Source organism: Taudactylus pleione, unplaced genomic scaffold (genome assembly GCF_031769625.1).
Source record: "Taudactylus pleione unplaced genomic scaffold, aTauple2 ptg000677l, whole genome shotgun sequence".
Taxonomy (NCBI): domain Eukaryota; kingdom Metazoa; phylum Chordata; class Amphibia; order Anura; family Myobatrachidae; genus Taudactylus; species Taudactylus pleione.
In genome coordinates, this window is record NW_028285079.1 from 1,071,169 (window position 1) to 1,087,110 (window position 15,942).

The 15,942-nt window shown below is 50.6% G+C and overlaps 1 protein-coding gene across 9 annotated transcripts in view; it reads left to right on the forward strand.

Annotated features, from left to right (window-relative positions):
• Window positions 1–15,942, forward strand: part of STXBP5L (syntaxin binding protein 5L) — a 581,790-nt gene that overhangs the window by 74,731 nt on the left and 491,117 nt on the right. The gene's annotated exons all lie outside the window — the stretch shown is intronic.

A 15,942-nucleotide genomic window follows, 5' to 3' on the forward strand; every position in this document is an offset into this window, starting at 1 on the left:
GGCTTTTTCTCAGCCCCCTGTCAGTAACATGACACACAGACGGAATGACACCGCTCTGAGACAGACTGACACCGCTCTGAGACAGACTGATACCGCTCTGAGACAGAATGACACCGCTCTGAAACGGAATGACACCGCTCTGAGACAGACTGATACCGCTCTGAGACAGAATGACACCGCTCTGAGACGGAATGACACCGATCTGAGACAGAATGATACCGCTCTGAGACAGACTGACACCGCTCTGAGACAGACTGATACCGCTCTGAGACAGAATAATACCGCTCTGAGACAGAATAATACCTCTCTGAGACAGAATGATACCGCTCTGAGACAGACTGATACCGCTCTGAGACAGACTGATACCGCTCTGAGACAGACTGATACCGCTCTGAGACAGACTGATACCGCTCTGAGACAGAATGATACCGCTCTGAGACAGAATGATACCGCTCTGAGACAGAATGATACCGCTCTGAGACAGACTGATACCGCTCTGAGACAGACTGATACCGCTCTGAGACGGAATGATACCGCTCTGAGACGGACTGAGACAGAATGATACCGCTCTGAGACGGAATGACACCGCTCTGAGACGGAATGACACCGCTCTGAGACGGACTGACACCGCTCTGAGACGGACTGACACCGCTCTGAGACGGACTGACACCGCTCTGAGACGGACTGACACAGCTCTGAGACGGAATGATACCGCTCTGAGAGAATGATACCGCTCTGAGACAGACTGATACCGCTCTGAGACAGAATGACACCGCTCTGAGACGGAATGACACCGCTCTGAGACAGACTGATACCGCTCTGAGACAGAATGACACCGCTCTGAGACGGAATGACACCGATCTGAGACAGAATGATACCGCTCTGAGACAGACTGACACCGCTCTGAGACAGACTGATACCGCTCTGAGACAGAATAATACCGCTCTGAGACAGAATAATACCTCTCTGAGACAGAATGATACCGCTCTGAGACAGACTGATACCGCTCTGAGACAGACTGATACCGCTCTGAGACAGACTGATACCGCTCTGAGACAGACTGATACCGCTCTGAGACAGAATGATACCGCTCTGAGACAGAATGATACCGCTCTGAGACAGAATGATACCGCTCTGAGACAGACTGATACCGCTCTGAGACAGACTGATACCGCTCTGAGACGGAATGATACCGCTCTGAGACGGACTGAGACAGAATGATACCGCTCTGAGACGGAATGACACCGCTCTGAGACGGAATGACACCGCTCTGAGACGGACTGACACCGCTCTGAGACGGACTGACACCGCTCTGAGACGGACTGACACCGCTCTGAGACGGACTGACACAGCTCTGAGACGGAATGATACCGCTCTGAGAGAATGATACCGCTCTGAGACAGACTGATACCGCTCTGAGACAGAATGACACCGCTCTGAGACGGAATGACACCGCTCTGAGACAGACTGATACCGCTCTGAGACAGAATGACACCGCTCTGAGACGGAATGACACCGATCTGAGACAGAATGATACCGCTCTGAGACAGACTGACACCGCTCTGAGACAGACTGATACCGCTCTGAGACAGAATAATACCGCTCTGAGACAGAATAATACCTCTCTGAGACAGAATGATACCGCTCTGAGACAGACTGATACCGCTCTGAGACAGACTGATACCGCTCTGAGACAGACTGATACCGCTCTGAGACAGACTGATACCGCTCTGAGACAGAATGATACCGCTCTGAGACAGAATGATACCGCTCTGAGACAGAATGATACCGCTCTGAGACAGACTGATACCGCTCTGAGACAGACTGATACCGCTCTGAGACGGAATGATACCGCTCTGAGACGGACTGAGACAGAATGATACCGCTCTGAGACGGAATGACACCGCTCTGAGACGGAATGACACCGCTCTGAGACGGACTGACACCGCTCTGAGACGGACTGACACCGCTCTGAGACGGACTGACACCGCTCTGAGACGGACTGACACAGCTCTGAGACGGAATGATACCGCTCTGAGAGAATGATACCGCTCTGAGACAGACTGATACCGCTCTGAGACAGACTGACACCGCTCTGAGACAGACTGACACCGCTCTGAGACAGACTGACACCGCTCTGAGACAGACTGACACCGCTCTGAGACAGAATGACACCGCTCTGAGACAGACTGACACCGCTCTGAGACAGAATGACACCGCTCTGAGACAGAATGATACCGCTCTGAGACAGACTGATACCGCTCTGAGACAGACTGATACCGCTCTGAGACAGACTGATACCGCTCTGAGACAGAATGATACCGCTCTGAGACAGAATGATACCGCTCTGAGACAGACTGATACCGCTCTGAGACAGACTGATACCGCTCTGAGACAGACTGATACCGCTCTGAGACGGAATGATACCGCTCTGAGACGGACTGATACCGCTCTGAGACGGAATGACACCGCTCTGAGACAGACTGATACCGCTCTGAGACAGAATGACACCGCTCTGAGACGGAATGACACCGATCTGAGACAGAATAATACCGCTCTGAGACAGAATGATACCGCTCTGAGACAGACTGACACCGCTCTGAGACAGACTGATACCGCTCTGAGACAGAATAATACCGCTCTGAGACAGAATAATACCTCTCTGAGACAGAATGACACCGCTCTGAGACGGAATGACACCGATCTGAGACAGAATAATACCGCTCTGAGACAGAATGATACCGCTCTGAGACAGACTGACACCGCTCTGAGACAGACTGACACCGCTCTGAGACAGACTGATACCGCTCTGAGACAGAATGATACCTCTCTGAGACGGAATGATACCGCTCTGAGACGGAATGACACCGCTCTGAGACGGAATGACACCGCTCTGAGACGGAATGACACCGCTCTGAGACGGACTGACACCGCTCTGAGACGGACTGACACCGCTCTGAGACGGACTGACACCGCTCTGAGACGGACTGACACCGCTCTGAGACGGACTGACACCGCTCTGAGACGGACTGACACAGCTCTGAGACGGAATGATACCGCTCTGAGAGAATGATACCGCTCTGAGACAGACTGATACCGCTCTGAGACAGACTGATACCGCTCTGAGACAGACTGACACCGCTCTGAGACAGACTGACACCGCTCTGAGACAGACTGACACCGCTCTGAGACAGAATGACACCGCTCTGAGACAGACTGACACCGCTCTGAGACAGAATGACACCGCTCTGAGACAGAATGATACCGCTCTGAGACAGACTGATACCGCTCTGAGACAGACTGATACCGCTCTGAGACAGACTGATACCGCTCTGAGACAGAATGATACCGCTCTGAGACAGAATGATACCGCTCTGAGACAGACTGATACCGCTCTGAGACAGACTGATACCGCTCTGAGACAGACTGATACCGCTCTGAGACGGAATGATACCGCTCTGAGACGGACTGATACCGCTCTGAGACGGAATGATAACGCTCTGAGACGGAATGATACCGCTCTGAGACGGAATGATACCGCTCTGAGACGGAATGATACCGCTCTGAGACGGAATGATACCGCTCTGAGACGGAATGATACCGCTCTGAGACGGACTGATACCGCTCTGAGACAGAATGACACCGCTCTGAGACGGAATGACACCGATCTGAGACAGAATAATACCGCTCTGAGACAGAATGATACCGCTCTGAGACAGACTGACACCGCTCTGAGACAGACTGATACCGCTCTGAGACAGAATAATACCGCTCTGAGACAGAATAATACCTCTCTGAGACAGAATGACACCGCTCTGAGACGGAATGACACCGATCTGAGACAGAATAATACCGCTCTGAGACAGAATGATACCGCTCTGAGACAGACTGACACCGCTCTGAGACAGACTGATACCGCTCTGAGACAGAATAATACCACTCTGAGACAGAATAATACCTCTCTGAGACAGAATGATACCGCTCTGAGACGGAATGACACCGCTCTGAGACGGAATGACACCGCTCTGAGACGGAATGACACCGCTCTGAGACGGACTGACACCGCTCTGAGACGGACTGACACCGCTCTGAGACGGACTGACACCGCTCTGAGACGGACTGACACCGCTCTGAGACGGACTGACACAGCTCTGAGACGGAATGATACCGCTCTGAGAGAATGATACCGCTCTGAGACAGACTGATACCGCTCTGAGACAGACTGATACCGCTCTGAGACAGACTGACACCGCTCTGAGACAGACTGACACCGCTCTGAGACAGACTGACACCGCTCTGAGACAGAATGACACCGCTCTGAGACAGACTGACACCGCTCTGAGACAGAATGACACCGCTCTGAGACAGAATGATACCGCTCTGAGACAGACTGATACCGCTCTGAGACAGACTGATACCGCTCTGAGACAGACTGATACCGCTCTGAGACAGAATGATACCGCTCTGAGACAGAATGATACCGCTCTGAGACAGACTGATACCGCTCTGAGACAGAATGATACCGCTCTGAGACAGAATGATACCGCTCTGAGACAGAATGATACCGCTCTGAGACAGACTGATATCGCTCTGAGACAGACTGATACCGCTCTGAGACAGACTGATACCGCTCTGAGACGGAATGATACCGCTCTGAGACGGACTGATACCGCTCTGAGACGGAATGATAACGCTCTGAGACGGAATGATACCGCTCTGAGACGGAATGATACCGCTCTGAGACGGAATGATACCGCTCTGAGAGAATGACACCGCTCTGAGACAGACTGATACCGCTCTGAGACGGAATGACACCGCTCTGAGACGGAATGATACCGCTTGAATGACACCGCTCTGAGACGGACTGACACCGCTCTGAGACGGACTGACACCGCTCTGAGACGGACTGACACCGCTCTGAGACGGACTGACACCGCTCTGAGACGGACTGACACCGCTCTGAGACGGACTGACACAGCTCTGAGACGGACTGACACAGCTCTGAGAGAATGATACCGCTCTGAGACAGACTGATACCGCTCTGAGACAGACTGACACCGCTCTGAGACAGACTGACACCGCTCTGAGACAGACTGACACCGCTCTGAGACAGACTGACACCGCTCTGAGACAGACTGATACCGCTCTGAGACAGAATGACACCGCTCTGAAACGGAATGACACCGCTCTGAGACAGACTGATACCGCTCTGAGACAGAATGACACCGCTCTGAGACGGAATGACACCGATCTGAGACAGAATGATACCGCTCTGAGACAGACTGACACCGCTCTGAGACAGACTGATACCGCTCTGAGACAGAATAATACCGCTCTGAGACAGAATAATACCTCTCTGAGACAGAATGATACCGCTCTGAGACAGACTGATACCGCTCTGAGACAGACTGATACCGCTCTGAGACAGACTGATACCGCTCTGAGACAGACTGATACCGCTCTGAGACAGAATGATACCGCTCTGAGACAGAATGATACCGCTCTGAGACAGAATGATACCGCTCTGAGACAGACTGATACCGCTCTGAGACAGACTGATACCGCTCTGAGACGGAATGATACCGCTCTGAGACGGACTGAGACAGAATGATACCGCTCTGAGACGGAATGACACCGCTCTGAGACGGAATGACACCGCTCTGAGACGGACTGACACCGCTCTGAGACGGACTGACACCGCTCTGAGACGGACTGACACCGCTCTGAGACGGACTGACACAGCTCTGAGACGGAATGATACCGCTCTGAGAGAATGATACCGCTCTGAGACAGACTGATACCGCTCTGAGACAGAATGACACCGCTCTGAGACGGAATGACACCGCTCTGAGACAGACTGATACCGCTCTGAGACAGAATGACACCGCTCTGAGACGGAATGACACCGATCTGAGACAGAATGATACCGCTCTGAGACAGACTGACACCGCTCTGAGACAGACTGATACCGCTCTGAGACAGAATAATACCGCTCTGAGACAGAATAATACCTCTCTGAGACAGAATGATACCGCTCTGAGACAGACTGATACCGCTCTGAGACAGACTGATACCGCTCTGAGACAGACTGATACCGCTCTGAGACAGACTGATACCGCTCTGAGACAGAATGATACCGCTCTGAGACAGAATGATACCGCTCTGAGACAGAATGATACCGCTCTGAGACAGACTGATACCGCTCTGAGACAGACTGATACCGCTCTGAGACGGAATGATACCGCTCTGAGACGGACTGAGACAGAATGATACCGCTCTGAGACGGAATGACACCGCTCTGAGACGGAATGACACCGCTCTGAGACGGACTGACACCGCTCTGAGACGGACTGACACCGCTCTGAGACGGACTGACACCGCTCTGAGACGGACTGACACAGCTCTGAGACGGAATGATACCGCTCTGAGAGAATGATACCGCTCTGAGACAGACTGATACCGCTCTGAGACAGAATGACACCGCTCTGAGACGGAATGACACCGCTCTGAGACAGACTGATACCGCTCTGAGACAGAATGACACCGCTCTGAGACGGAATGACACCGATCTGAGACAGAATGATACCGCTCTGAGACAGACTGACACCGCTCTGAGACAGACTGATACCGCTCTGAGACAGAATAATACCGCTCTGAGACAGAATAATACCTCTCTGAGACAGAATGATACCGCTCTGAGACAGACTGATACCGCTCTGAGACAGACTGATACCGCTCTGAGACAGACTGATACCGCTCTGAGACAGACTGATACCGCTCTGAGACAGAATGATACCGCTCTGAGACAGAATGATACCGCTCTGAGACAGAATGATACCGCTCTGAGACAGACTGATACCGCTCTGAGACAGACTGATACCGCTCTGAGACGGAATGATACCGCTCTGAGACGGACTGAGACAGAATGATACCGCTCTGAGACGGAATGACACCGCTCTGAGACGGAATGACACCGCTCTGAGACGGACTGACACCGCTCTGAGACGGACTGACACCGCTCTGAGACGGACTGACACCGCTCTGAGACGGACTGACACAGCTCTGAGACGGAATGATACCGCTCTGAGAGAATGATACCGCTCTGAGACAGACTGATACCGCTCTGAGACAGACTGACACCGCTCTGAGACAGACTGACACCGCTCTGAGACAGACTGACACCGCTCTGAGACAGACTGACACCGCTCTGAGACAGAATGACACCGCTCTGAGACAGACTGACACCGCTCTGAGACAGAATGACACCGCTCTGAGACAGAATGATACCGCTCTGAGACAGACTGATACCGCTCTGAGACAGACTGATACCGCTCTGAGACAGACTGATACCGCTCTGAGACAGAATGATACCGCTCTGAGACAGAATGATACCGCTCTGAGACAGACTGATACCGCTCTGAGACAGACTGATACCGCTCTGAGACAGACTGATACCGCTCTGAGACGGAATGATACCGCTCTGAGACGGACTGATACCGCTCTGAGACGGAATGACACCGCTCTGAGACGGACTGATACCGCTCTGAGACAGAATGACACCGCTCTGAGACGGAATGACACCGATCTGAGACAGAATAATACCGCTCTGAGACAGAATGATACCGCTCTGAGACAGACTGACACCGCTCTGAGACAGACTGATACCGCTCTGAGACAGAATAATACCGCTCTGAGACAGAATAATACCTCTCTGAGACAGAATGACACCGCTCTGAGACGGAATGACACCGATCTGAGACAGAATAATACCGCTCTGAGACAGAATGATACCGCTCTGAGACAGACTGACACCGCTCTGAGACAGACTGACACCGCTCTGAGACAGACTGATACCGCTCTGAGACGGAATGATACCTCTCTGAGACGGAATGATACCGCTCTGAGACGGAATGACACCGCTCTGAGACGGAATGACACCGCTCTGAGACGGAATGACACCGCTCTGAGACGGACTGACACCGCTCTGAGACGGACTGACACCGCTCTGAGACGGACTGACACCGCTCTGAGACGGACTGACACCGCTCTGAGACGGACTGACACCGCTCTGAGACGGACTGACACAGCTCTGAGACGGAATGATACCGCTCTGAGAGAATGATACCGCTCTGAGACAGACTGATACCGCTCTGAGACAGACTGATACCGCTCTGAGACAGACTGACACCGCTCTGAGACAGACTGACACCGCTCTGAGACAGACTGACACCGCTCTGAGACAGAATGACACCGCTCTGAGACAGACTGACACCGCTCTGAGACAGAATGACACCGCTCTGAGACAGAATGATACCGCTCTGAGACAGACTGATACCGCTCTGAGACAGACTGATACCGCTCTGAGACAGACTGATACCGCTCTGAGACAGAATGATACCGCTCTGAGACAGAATGATACCGCTCTGAGACAGACTGATACCGCTCTGAGACAGACTGATACCGCTCTGAGACAGACTGATACCGCTCTGAGACGGAATGATACCGCTCTGAGACGGACTGATACCGCTCTGAGACGGAATGATAACGCTCTGAGACGGAATGATACCGCTCTGAGACGGAATGATACCGCTCTGAGACGGAATGATACCGCTCTGAGACGGAATGATACCGCTCTGAGACGGAATGATACCGCTCTGAGACGGACTGATACCGCTCTGAGACAGAATGACACCGCTCTGAGACGGAATGACACCGATCTGAGACAGAATAATACCGCTCTGAGACAGAATGATACCGCTCTGAGACAGACTGACACCGCTCTGAGACAGACTGATACCGCTCTGAGACAGAATAATACCGCTCTGAGACAGAATAATACCTCTCTGAGACAGAATGACACCGCTCTGAGACGGAATGACACCGATCTGAGACAGAATAATACCGCTCTGAGACAGAATGATACCGCTCTGAGACAGACTGACACCGCTCTGAGACAGACTGATACCGCTCTGAGACAGAATAATACCACTCTGAGACAGAATAATACCTCTCTGAGACAGAATGATACCGCTCTGAGACGGAATGACACCGCTCTGAGACGGAATGACACCGCTCTGAGACGGAATGACACCGCTCTGAGACGGACTGACACCGCTCTGAGACGGACTGACACCGCTCTGAGACGGACTGACACCGCTCTGAGACGGACTGACACCGCTCTGAGACGGACTGACACAGCTCTGAGACGGAATGATACCGCTCTGAGAGAATGATACCGCTCTGAGACAGACTGATACCGCTCTGAGACAGACTGATACCGCTCTGAGACAGACTGACACCGCTCTGAGACAGACTGACACCGCTCTGAGACAGACTGACACCGCTCTGAGACAGAATGACACCGCTCTGAGACAGACTGACACCGCTCTGAGACAGAATGACACCGCTCTGAGACAGAATGATACCGCTCTGAGACAGACTGATACCGCTCTGAGACAGACTGATACCGCTCTGAGACAGACTGATACCGCTCTGAGACAGAATGATACCGCTCTGAGACAGAATGATACCGCTCTGAGACAGACTGATACCGCTCTGAGACAGAATGATACCGCTCTGAGACAGAATGATACCGCTCTGAGACAGAATGATACCGCTCTGAGACAGACTGATATCGCTCTGAGACAGACTGATACCGCTCTGAGACAGACTGATACCGCTCTGAGACGGAATGATACCGCTCTGAGACGGACTGATACCGCTCTGAGACGGAATGATAACGCTCTGAGACGGAATGATACCGCTCTGAGACGGAATGATACCGCTCTGAGACGGAATGATACCGCTCTGAGAGAATGACACCGCTCTGAGACAGACTGATACCGCTCTGAGACGGAATGACACCGCTCTGAGACGGAATGATACCGCTTGAATGACACCGCTCTGAGACGGACTGACACCGCTCTGAGACGGACTGACACCGCTCTGAGACGGACTGACACCGCTCTGAGACGGACTGACACCGCTCTGAGACGGACTGACACCGCTCTGAGACGGACTGACACAGCTCTGAGACGGACTGACACAGCTCTGAGAGAATGATACCGCTCTGAGACAGACTGATACCGCTCTGAGACAGACTGACACCGCTCTGAGACAGACTGACACCGCTCTGAGACAGACTGACACCGCTCTGAGACAGACTGACACCGCTCTGAGACAGACTGACACCGCTCTGAGACAGACTGACACCGCTCTGAGACAGAATGACACCGCTCTGAGACAGAATGATACCGCTCTGAGACAGACTGATACCGCTCTGAGACAGACTGATACCGCTCTGAGACAGACTGATACCGCTCTGAGACAGAATGATACCGCTCTGAGACAGAATGATACCGCTCTGAGACAGACTGATACCGCTCTGAGACAGAATGATACCGCTCTGAGACAGAATGATACCGCTCTGAGACAGAATGATACCGCTCTGAGACAGACTGATATCGCTCTGAGACAGACTGATACCGCTCTGAGACAGACTGATACCGCTCTGAGACGGAATGATACCGCTCTGAGACGGACTGATACCGCTCTGAGACGGAATGATAACGCTCTGAGACGGAATGATACCGCTCTGAGACGGAATGATACCGCTCTGAGACGGAATGATACCGCTCTGAGAGAATGACACCGCTCTGAGACAGACTGATACCGCTCTGAGACGGAATGACACCGCTCTGAGACGGAATGATACCGCTTGAATGACACCGCTCTGAGACGGACTGACACCGCTCTGAGACGGACTGACACCGCTCTGAGACGGACTGACACCGCTCTGAGACGGACTGACACCGCTCTGAGACGGACTGACACCGCTCTGAGACGGACTGACACAGCTCTGAGACGGACTGACACAGCTCTGAGAGAATGATACCGCTCTGAGACAGACTGATACCGCTCTGAGACAGACTGACACCGCTCTGAGACAGACTGACACCGCTCTGAGACAGACTGACACCGCTCTGAGACAGACTGACACCGCTCTGAGACAGACTGACACCGCTCTGAGACAGACTGACACCGCTCTGAGACAGAATGACACCGCTCTGAGACAGAATGATACCGCTCTGAGACAGACTGATACCGCTCTGAGACAGACTGATACCGCTCTGAGACAGAATGATACCGCTCTGAGACAGAATGATACCGCTCTGAGACAGACTGATACCGCTCTGAGACAGACTGATACCGCTCTGAGACGGACTGATACCGCTCTGAGACGGACTGATACCGCTCTGAGACGGAATGATAACGCTCTGAGACGGAATGATACCGCTCTGAGACGGAATGATACCGCTCTGAGACGGAATGATACCGCTCTGAGACGGAATGATACCGCTCTGAGAGAATGACACCGCTCTGAGACAGACTGATACCGCTCTGAGACGGAATGACACCGCTCTGAGACGGAATGATACCGCTTGAATGACACCGCTCTGAGACAGACTGACACCGCTCTGAGACAGAATGATACCACTCTGAGACAGACTGATACCGCTCTGAGACAGACTGATACCGCTCTGAGACAGAATGATACCGCTCTGAGACAGACTGATACCGCTCTGAGACAGACTGATACCGCTCTGAGACAGACTGATACCGCTCTGAGACAGACTGATACCGCTCTGAGACAGACTGACACCGCTCTGAGACAGACTGACACTGCTCTGAGACAGAATGATACCGCTCTGAGAGAATGACACCGCTCTGAGACAGACTGACACCGCTCTGAGACGGAATGACACCGCTCTGAGACGGAATGATACCGCTTGAATGACACCGCTCTGAGACAGACTGACACCGCTCTGAGACAGAATGATACCACTCTGAGACAGACTGACACCGCTCTGAGACGGAATGACACCGCTCTGAGACGGAATGATACCGCTTGAATGACACCGCTCTGAGACAGACTGACACCGCTCTGAGACAGAATGATACCGCTCTGAGAGAATGACACCGCTCTGAGACAGACTGACACCGCTCTGAGACGGAATGACACCGCTCTGAGACGGAATGATACCGCTTGAATGACACCGCTCTGAGACAGACTGACACCGCTCTGAGACAGAATGATACCGCTCTGAGACGGAATGACACCGCTCTGAGACGGAATGACACCGCTCTGAGACGGAATGATACCGCTTGAATGACACCACTCTGAGACAGACTGACACCGCTCTGAGACAGAATGATACCGCTCTGAGAGAATGATACCGCTCTGAGACGGAATGACACCGCTCTGAGACAGAATGATACCGCTCTGAGACAGAATGGTACCGCTCTGAGACAGACTGATACCGCTCTGAGACAGACTGATACCGCTCTGAGACAGACTGACACCGCTCTGAGACAGACTGACACCGCTCTGAGACAGACTGACACCGCTCTGAGACAGAATGATACCGCTCTGAGACAGAATAATACCGCTCTGAGACAGACTGATACCGCTCTGAGACAGACTGATACCGCTCTGAGACAGACTGATACCGCTCTGAGACAGAATGATACCGCTCTGAGACAGAATGATACCGCTCTGAGACAGACTGACACCGCTCTGAGACAGACTGACACCGCTCTGAGACAGACTGACACCGCTCTGAGACAGACTGACACCGCTCTGAGACGGAATGACACCGCTCTGAGACGGAATGATACCGATTGAATGACACCGCTCTGAGACAGACTGACACCGCTCTGAGACAGAATGATACCGCTCTGAGACGGAATGATACCGATTGAATGACACCGCTCTGAGACAGACTGACACCGCTCTGAGACAGAATGATACCGCTCTGAGAGAATGATACCGCTCTGAGACAGACTGATACCGCTCTGAGACAGACTGATACCGCTCTGAGACAGACTGATACCGCTCTGAGACAGAATGATACCGCTCTGAGACAGAATGATACCGCTCTGAGACAGACTGATACCGCTCTGAGACAGACTGATACCGCTCTGAGACAGAATGATACCGCTCTGAGACAGAATGATACCGCTCTGAGACAGACTGATACCGCTCTGAGACGGAATGATACCGCTCTGAGACGGAATGATACCGCTCTGAGACGGACTGATACCGCTCTGAGACGGAATGACACCGCTCTGAGACGGACTGACACCGCTCTGAGACGGACTGACACCGCTCTGAGACGGACTGACACCGCTCTGAGACGGAATGATACCGCTCTGAGACGGAATGATACCGCTCTGAGACGGACTGATACCGCTCTGAGACGGAATGATACCGCTCTGAGACGGAATGATACCGCTCTGAGACGGAATGACACCGCTCTGAGACGGAATGATACCGCTCTGAGACGGAATGATACCGCTCTGAGACGGACTGATACCGCTCTGAGACGGAATGATACCGCTCTGAGACGGAATGACACCGCTCTGAGACGGACTGATACCGATCTGAGAAACATCACCCTGTGTAGGACAGGCACAGCCTTGTATAACACTGCACAACAATGAAAATGTTTCCGGTGTGAAAATAGTTACTTCTATTTGATATCAGCATGCACAGAATGAATATGACATGTAAAACTCTCAGTTAGCTCTGAATTCCTAGTGACGTGGGCAGAATGGAGAGAATCTTACCAGCAATCTGCGTTCCGCGCAGAGGGGGCGGGGCCTAATGACCCAATTACATGAATCAGTTATTTGTCCCCTCCCCTATTCAAATATATGCGATTCACGGGATTACCCACACAAGATAACTGTGGTGCACTGAGTGACAAGCATAGGGAGCGATTCCCTATTCCCTATTCCAAGACATCTCAGCAATGGGACAAAGATATCAGGGTGGGTGACAGTGACAAGAGACGCCCCAGAAGAGGAGGACAAGCAACAAACAAAGAGAAAGCACCCCCATGTATAGGCCACTATATTACATAGTACTTTCCTATGCTGTATGTATGTTTCCTATGCTGTATGTTTGTTTCCTATGCTGTATGATTGTTTCCTATGCTGTATAGTTGTTTCCTATGCTGTATGTTTGTTTCCTATGCTGTATGTTTGTTTCCTATGCTGTATGATTGTTTCCTATGCTGTATGTTTGTTTCCTATGCTGTATGATTGTTTCCTATGCTGTATGTATGTTTCCTATGCTGTATGTTTGTTTCCTATGCTGTATGTATGTTTCCTATGCTGTATGATTGTTTCCTATGCTGTATGTATGTTTCCTATGCTGTATAATTGTTTCCTATGCTGTATAGTTGTTTCCTATGCTGTATGATTGTTTCCTATGCTGTATGTTTGTTTCCTATGCTGTATGTTTATTTCCTATGCTGTATGTTTGCTTCCTATGCTGTATCTATGTCTCCTATGCTGTATGTATGTTTCCTATGCCTTTATGTGTGTTTCCTATGCTGTATGTCTGTTTCCTATGCTGTATGTGTGTTTCCTATGCTGTATGTGTGTTTCCTATGCTGTATCTATGTCTCCTATGCTGTATGTATGTTTCCTATGCTGTATGTTTGTTTCCTATGCTGCATCTATGTCTCCTATGCTGTATGTATGTTTCCTATGCTGTATGTTTGTTTCCTATGCTGTATGTATGTTTTGTATGCTGTATGTTTGTTTCGTTTTGTTTTCCTATTTGTGATTGATTGAATTAAAACAACTGTTATTTATTTTCTATCAAGAAAATATATTATTTTAAAATAGCTTTTCACTACGACTATATTACTAATGTACATACAGTATAGTGCAAGTAGTGTAGCTCAAAAAATAGAGCTAGTAACAACATTCTGAAATCATTTTAGTTTTTCTTGACCTCAAACTAGTGATGTATGACTATTAGTGATGTATGACCATTAGTGATGTATGACTATTAGTAATGTATGACTGTTTTTAGAAAGGAAACAAATGAAAAGTATTAATTTGTTGTACAGTGTAATCAGTGTTACTGTAAACCCCACAACTCCCGGCTGTGGTTCAAAAGGTCGACAGTATAAAGGTCGACTGGTTCTGAATGTTGACTGTAAAAGGGTCGACATGGTTATTAGATCAGCACTCATTGTGTCCACATGTACTTAGGCCGACATGATTAAATGGTCGACACATTGAAAAGGTCAACATTTAACATGTAATTTCATCATTTTCATTACTTTCTAAACCCTGCTCTCTTTTGAGCAACACATCCTTCATTTGTGACATCACTGAGAGAAACATGCTGATACGCTAATGTGTTTATGACTGATTCAATATAGTTATACGGAATAATAATATATCTTATCTGTCTGTCTGTCTGTCTGACTGTCTAATAAAATTGACTGCTGATAAAAATGATGTCATCACTTTGGAATGTAATGACAGTTGGTTTGAACTCTGACACCTCCCACCAGTTCCAGAGTACACAGTGCACTGTAGAGAATGAGGGGCGGTGATAGACAGTGACAGTGGGGGGGGGGTGTATGTGAATGCGCTGGGGTGGTGGGTGAGATAGGTGGGGAGAGACAGTGGGGGATTTGGGTGGAGGTGGGGAGAAGGAGGGATATGAAAAGAAAGAGAAAAGAGAGAAAGGTGGTAGTGAAAGATAGTAAAAATACATATATATGTTCTGTAAGTTCTCTGTGCCCTGCATACTGTATGTAACACATGTTACACACGGTATTAGCTGCTTCCAGGGGTGACACATTTGTACAGGGGAATATTAGCGGAATCGCTTTCGTTACGTTTCCCCTAAGGATTACATATTGAACTTTGAATTAGGATACTTTAAACTTTTTTGGGGGTATTTAAAGCAAAAAGGGCCCTCTGTGATAACGCGCGCTGGTGAGTAAGGCGTCAGGCCTCCGCGTGGCTGCTCATTCAGTACATTAACTCCTTGCTTGCGTTCATAGGGATTTACTTGAAGCCATTTTGATTAAATTCAGACCCTATTGCAGTTCATGACACCATTAGCGTGTT